Source organism: Chaetura pelagica, unplaced genomic scaffold (assembly GCF_000747805.2).
Source record: "Chaetura pelagica isolate M959 unplaced genomic scaffold, ChaPel_1.0 scaffold31, whole genome shotgun sequence".
NCBI classification, from domain to species: Eukaryota; Metazoa; Chordata; class Aves; order Apodiformes; family Apodidae; genus Chaetura; species Chaetura pelagica.
The window spans coordinates 3,450,300-3,457,790 of NW_009952481.1; the positions used below are offsets into that span (position 1 = coordinate 3,450,300).

The 7,491-nt window shown below is 42.1% G+C and overlaps 1 protein-coding gene across 1 annotated transcript in view; it reads left to right on the forward strand.

The window, feature by feature from the left end:
• ZFR (zinc finger RNA binding protein) overlaps nt 1-7,491 on the forward strand; it is a 55,601-nt gene that overhangs the window by 1,075 nt on the left and 47,035 nt on the right.

The window sequence follows — 7,491 nt, forward strand, 5'->3', positions numbered from 1 at the left end:
CGGCCATGCTGCCCGCCCGCGGAGCGCCTTTCCATCCCGAAGCCGCAGCGCCGGGCGCCAGCTGAAGCCCTCGCTGTTCAGGAAAGCGCCGGTTCCCCTTTTCTGTCACCGGGGAACTCGGGTTTCGCTTTCCTGCGGGGGTGGGGGGGCCTTAGGGCTTCCCCCAGCCCGAGGCCCAGCGCAGGTTTGAAGCGCTGGGCGCTGGAGGTGACACGGCCCGGATTTGATCACCCAGGAAGGTCAGACCTGGACTCCCTCTGCAATAGAGGAGCCAGGGGCGGCTGGATCCAGGCCTGCACGTGTCACAGCTCACACTGGGCAGCCCAGTGAGGTTAGGACGGATCCCCCTTGCTTTCTAGACTTCCTTCAGAGAGGAGCCAGGCCCAAAATCCTTTTCTCAGACCTGGTCTCTTCCCAGAGAGAGTAAACGTATAATGGTCCGAGTAACAGCTCGACCGTCCAATCCCCCTTGATCAGATTCAGGTGCAGCGACACACAAGGTCTGTTTGTAACAAATAACACATTTATTACACTAGTAGGAGTTAATATTGAACAACCTAAACAGAAGGCGAGGGCAGAAAGAGAGAGATGACGAGGACAGGAAAATCACCGTTCTTGGTCCAGCCAACGGGGGAGGGTCGGTGTCTGTGGTCAGTGTTGATGAAACTCCCCAAGCCCATCATTGCAGCCCCCCTATTTTATAGGCCTAGAATCGACTTCACAACGAGTAGTGTGGTTGAGCCCTACATGTGTGAGCAGCTGGAGTGGACCTGCCCCTCGATCGTTGTCAGTCGTTGTCCTTATCTCATCTATGCAGGCCCCAGGCCGTATGCAGGCCATTCCTGCAGTCTCCATTCTTCCAGGCAGGCCTTTTGGGATGCATACGAGCAGGGATTACAATCGGGTTTCACACCATTTCCCAAAGTAGGTCCGGAGGGCCCTCACAGAAGGTGAAAAAAAAATTTCTGCTCATGTTCGAAACACCTGCTTTAAAAAAAAATCTTAAAAAAAAACCCAACCCAACCAACCCAACAAGAAAAAAAGAATCCCAGCATCAAGACCCTTGAAAATGCTGTGTGTATTTCTGCAGCACACTTGCAGCAGAACACAGTGCATTCAAAGTGCTCTGAAGTTTAATTCAGTGATGGTGTCTCAGGACCTGAAGAGGTGCTGTAGGCTCAGTTTGTCTGAACAAGTTTGCAGCAGCTCCTGAGATAAATAAAAATGGACACTTCTTTGGAAGGCAGGTGGGGAAAAAGGTCCTCTGCTCCCAACTTTGCCAGAGAGATGTTGGTTATTAATTCAAATAAGTAAAATTTGGGAGGGAAAATCAAGTAAAAGAACAAAGAGGCACGCAGAAGAAAAAGAGCTTGTGTTACACTGAAACGGCAAGAATTAGATAAAAACATGTCCCAGGTAGTCAGCAGCCTGTCCTTGAGACATGAGTCTGCAAGACAGATGAACAGTGGGGAAAGGAGCACTCACCACAACTTCTCTTGGCTATTGTGCCTTGAGCACAGGGTAGGAAACACTGACTAATGGGACATATCATTAGCATATTAAAGAGCTATAAGTATACTAAAATAGCCACTCATAGCCTAGACAGACCCCTACTAGCAAAAAGCCTGCATAGTGAGATTTTTACAAACTGTGACTTTAAATGAAACAGAAAAATTGGTTAACCAATCATGTATATATGCATGTGATAGAATATATTTAAAGTAATTTTACATGTTTCTGTGTATAAAAGTGACCCTTATGTTTTGGGAAGTTGAGTTTGCTTTGTGGAATACCACCCTGCTCCATTTTCTGTGCACAAGTGGATATTAAAACAAATAGCTTGACTTGGTATGAATTGGCTTATTGCACACGGGGTGATGGTCCCCACTTTTCAGGACAACAAGAGAAGATTTTTTTCAAGCCCTTGCAAAAACTGCAATAGGCCAAACAGGTTGGTAGAGCATGAGTGGCTTCATGTTGTGAGAAACAGGCCCTAACAGACCCTTCAGCAAGACACAGCTCATTTACACTCTTGCAAGAATGGGTGGCCTAAACAAGTAGGCACACCTGATAGTAAGGTGAATAACTGTTTATATTCCCTGTTCCAGGCACAAAGTTCCCGTTTCCCCACTGGCTGGGTAGTCCGGGGTTTACAGCCTGTCTGATGCTGGTTTACTTCTTACCTTTCTTGTTCCTTTGGCTGTTTTCCCAATCACCAGAATGATTTATGCCATCTGGTGCCATTCTGTCCTGGGGAGTAACAGGAATGGCTTTATTCTGTCTTTATCTTGGCCTATGCCATGTTCAGATATCTGAGCTCCCCCAGATGGAGCCCAACTAAGTCCTTCAGTTTCTTAGACCATAAATCACCTCAGTGTCCTTGGAATGCCCAGGTATCTCCCTTCTCTCTTCAGTCACCATTAAGTTTCTTTTCACTGGGGCAGAAACAAACTTACCTTCCTAACACTAGGGTGCAAAAACAACACTACATTTCTAATGCTAAGATAGGAAAACAACACTACGTTTTATTTCTAACAATGTTATCTCTTCCTGTGTTACCCCTTTGAGCCTGTACTTTCTTTCAGTTTATGATGAGTTTTATAAACATTGAAATATGATCATAGGTAACAGAGCTTCACACAAGACTAACACAGCTTGTTCTTGTTTGTTCATTACCATTTGCACCTAGAGGTCATGTAGCTGTGCTGTGAGCAAGTCAGGATGCCAGTGCTTCAGATACTCATGATCAGTTTCTTTTTGTAGACTCATAGGATGGTTTGGGGTGGAAGGGATCTTAAAGATCACTGAGATCCAACCCCCTGCCTGGGCAGGGATGGCTCCCACTAGACCAGGTTGCTCCAAGCTCCATCTAACCTGGCTTGGAACACTTCAGGGAGGGGCCATCCACAACTCCTCTTGGCAACCTATTCCAGTGTTTCACCACCCTCCCCCAAAAGAATTTATTTCTACTGTCTAACCTAAATCTCCCCTCTTCCAGTTTAAAGCCATTACCCCTTGTCCCACCACTCCATGCCCCCACTAAAAGACCTTCCCCAGCTTTCCTGTACCCCCTCAAGTACTGGAAGGCTGCTCTAACTGTCCCTGAAAGAGGTAGATTAGTTGAACATGAAAATATATTTTAATTATTGTATAATTCTTTATGCACTTTTAATCAAGTCCTTCAGCCTCGAAATAAATCAAAATCACTAATAGAAATAATTTTTTTTTCCACCAGATCTTAATGAGTTAACTTCTCCCACCTGTAGCATTACCTTCAAAGTAAGCAGCAAGTTTATTTTTACAGCTGAATTCCCAAATAACAGGTCAGCGAGGGAAAGGGAGTATTTGCTACAACTGAGGATTTCATGTTCTGTTTTTCAGTAATGATAGTTTTCTTTGAGAATTGTTCTGGTTCTTTAATGTAGTGGCTGTTTGAGCCTTTTGGTAAATTATCCTTACTGTATTTTACTCTCTTTATAAAATGAAAAAATAAGATGCTAAGAAAAAATACTGGCTTTAGAAAATTAGGCCTTCATTTTTGCAAGGTAAATTTATTCTGTTACCTTCTGAGTGAATCATCTGTCCCCCCAAGGGGGATAGTTCACTTTCTGAACTCTTAAAATAGATTTTTGTAATGGGTTTGTTCCCTCATCAGACACTTGCCTTCTGTAGCTGCCTTAAAAGGGCTTACATTCTTCTAGTTACTGCCTGATTGCCTCATTTTGTACCACACGCCTTTGGCCAAAAACAATTTTGAAGCATTAGCTTTTTCTTCAAAGAGAAGTTTTAGCATGCAGATTTGAATGTGGATGATGAAAAATGCAAGCTCGTGTTTCTGATCACACAGCAATTACTATCTGTAAAGTTTGATTTCTCTGGTTATAAATAGTAGAGCTGGTAGGAAACAGGTTTTGAGATAAGCAGAACGAGGGACAGCTCTTTAAGAGTTTTGGTGGCCAGTGCTTAGTAATTCAAAAGATGAATGAAGAAACTGGCTGAGGTAGGGAGGATTAGCATATAGTATGGACACTAATTTTATTGAAGTCTCAGGAAAGAAAAATTAAGAGGTACTGCCTGGCAGTATTTTTGCTTCTGTACTCTGACTAGTTAATTTCTCATGTGTATATGATGTGTTTTGAGTTTGCATTCACACTTGCATAATGTTGTGTTATGCTTGGGTTTAGGTGATGGGGAGTGTTTTCTGTTGCAATTTGGTATTCTAAACACTAATAACTTCCAGTTGTGGTTTAATAAATTACTTTTATTTCTTCTATTAACACTTTTGTTATGGTCACTGCTTGATGTCTAAACCCTGTTGTTAAAAGGTAACACCTTTTTTTCTTAAATTACATAAAATCTTTGTGAAAAATTGGTCTTTGTGTTCACTGCTTAAAAAAAAATTAGTGATTTCACCTTAAAATATGAAGGTTGATAAGCAGATTAATATATTTTCTTTGTAGCTACCTGAAATAATTTCCAGGTAGGAAGATAGCTTTTCCTCTCAAGAGCTTTTACAAAGAGATTGCTAAGTACTAAATTACCTTTTCAGGAAATGAAAGCCCAGCTTTTGTTAACATGGTCCGTACTCTGCTTCGCAGGAAAGCTGTTAAGTGTCTGTTATTCTGTGTCCCGACCTCTGGTGGTCACCGAGTTGCCAGTCCAGGCTCTGATTTTACAAAAACTGGAAGGTTGGAAGGTTGCCACTGAAAAATCTTACTTCCATCTCGTACAAAACAAAACAAGTAGTTTATTTTCTCCCCTTTGGTCCTTTTCAGAGAAGATGCAAAAGATTTAGAGGTCCAAATTATTTGGAGTTTAAACTCTTGTGTTTAAACTACACTTCTGCAGTCCTGTAAAAGCAGCAGAGCTTGCATCTTGAACATTAAAGAGTTGGACTGTTGACATTGGATGGTCTATGGTGCTTTCTTCTTCTTACCATATTTTGGAGATCGTCTGTATAGAAGAAGTTAATATGCAAGATTTATTTTTCTGAATGCTAGCTTGCCATTTTTGTCTATGTTATTTTTAGATGCATTGAACTTTCCACAAACAGAGTAGCTGTACTATTTAATTCGAAATTAAAGTTTTGTATTACAGTGTATGTTTTCATTCCAGACATTCTTGGCTATTCTTCTGTAATCTTAATGTGAACAGGCATGGAGAAGCTTCTTTTCCTATTTAAAAACCTTTTTAATGTTTCACTAAAGCTTTTCTGTCTTTCCCCTCTGCTACAGGATTTGCATTTTATGACTCCATTTCTTTTCCTTCCAGTTAGGGATACAGAAATCATTAATGTTCAAAATGCCCTGAAGGATCTAATCTGAATTTATTACTGTATCATTTTGAAGGAAATCTGATGCACGTGTCTTACAGAGATGCGATCTTGTTTTATAACCCACTGAGGTTTTTTAAGTGTACACTATGAATCTGATCCTGTGAGCTAGCAGTAACATAAATAGACATTATGTAATGGTTCACAAAGTCACCAGGAAGCATCAGGTTCTTAATAGGAAACTGCTGAGGGAAAGACTTGTGTAATATCACAGGAGGGTTTTTTTTCCTTAGAAAGTGGAAAACCTTCTGGATTACTTTTCTTTAATCACACATAGTAAGTGTGACTGCTCATAAAGTATGTCATAATCTTTTTAAAGTGATATATGCACTAAAGATTCAGTATACAAAATGCACTCAGAGAAGTAATCTGAAACTTCTGCTGAAATCGTAGTGGAATTTGGCTGTGAAACAGGATCTTATGCTCAGAGAGGTTATGCTCAGGGCTGAAATTACAAAATACAAGGTGGAATGCTTGAATTAGAACTACTAGAAATAACTCGGATAAAAGAAATTAGGAAACCTAAGTCAGAAATCTGTACTGTGAAATAGAAAGTTGTGTTTTCCTCAGCTTGTGGAGCCAAAGCTTGAAAAGAGGGTAAATATTCCAAGTTTACCTTATCAGCGAAGAAGGAATAAGCAATGTCAGGCCTACACACTTGAAAAATACAGCTTTAGCAGTACAGTGTTAGAAGGTGTGTGAATATCTGTGTCTGTATATAGATGCTTATATTTTTAAGGAAATGTGTATTGAATATAAACTTACCAGTTTATAACTGAAAAAGCTTGAAAGACAGTCCAACAAAGAAAACTTCCATTTCCTTCTTTCCAAGAACCATGAACAACTCTTAATAAAAATGAGGAGGGGAAGATAGAGATAGCTCTCGTTTGTGTATCCTGAGTCCATTGAGGTTTTCTTGGCTGAGGTCATGTCCAGTAAGTTCTTCCATAGATTTGTGTACAGCCCTCTCCTAAAGTACTCCTGTACATAACATTAGGATTAGGGACTTTGTTTTTATAAGCAATGGTAATTAAATGTCTTTTCCCAATAGCTGTGCACTTTGAGTGGAAGTGCACCACAGAAGTTGGAAGTTCATTCCTTTTCCTAGGCAGATTCCTTTTCCTGTTGTACTTGATTAGGGTAAGAAAGGGCAAGAGGTACAGTACTACTTAGTTCCTAAAATTAAAAATAATGACTAAAAAATTATGTTAAGTGTATTGGCAATGATGTTTGGCAACTTAAATAGCTATACTTCATATGCAGTTGCAGTAATGTAAACTTCAGGTGAGAAATTATTCTCATCCTCTCCACTGTTTTGTTAACAAGAATATTTTTGTTGATGTTTTGCAGTCTAAGACAAACACAAGTCCTGTAGGACAAGGCAAACTCCTGCTTTTGTGAGGTCCATGGGACATCCTAAGTGGGGATATTTTGAGTAGGTATAGCTTGCAGAAAACAATACTTCAAAAATGGTATTTTTTTAATTAATCCAGATGTGTTTTATGTCTTGGTTAGTTTATGAAAAATGCACATGGTAGTGCAAAGTACATAAATTAGATGCAAGCATTTAAGGCTTTAAGCTTTGCTTTGTTCCGAGCTTTAAGAAGCACCTGCTGCTGGGGGAGGGGATTGGCTAAAGGTGGAACAGTGACAGAAAAAGCTGGAAATTGTCACTTTGAGCCGAAGGTTAAAGCACTGACAGCAACGTGCTGCCCAAGGGTTTTCAGGAGCAACCTGATGGGACTGCTGCTGGCTGGAAACTTCGGAGGAGGGGGCCCTGTTTGCGTGAGGCGTCACCTCTCATGAACCATAAGCAGAGTTGGTTTGTGGACGTGCATCAGCTGCGGCGCCTCGGGGACAGGCCAGACGATCTGCAGGCGGCTTCAGTTGGGTGGCAGCGACGTTGCTGGGCTGGTGTGCGGCCGTGGCAGGGCAGCTGCGGGCCCGGGTGAACCTAGAGCCAGTCCTGACACCCCCGAGGCCTCGCTGCGAGCCCTGCACACGTGCCCCAGCTGCAGCCGTTGCCTTGGAGCTCCGCGGCCTTTCACGGGTGCCGAGCAGGTCGCTGCTGTGTATTCCAGACTCCTGCTGACCTTGCGGGAAAGCCGGTGCCGCTGGCGCTGGGGACAAACACCAGCTGCGTGGCAGGGGGAGCGGTG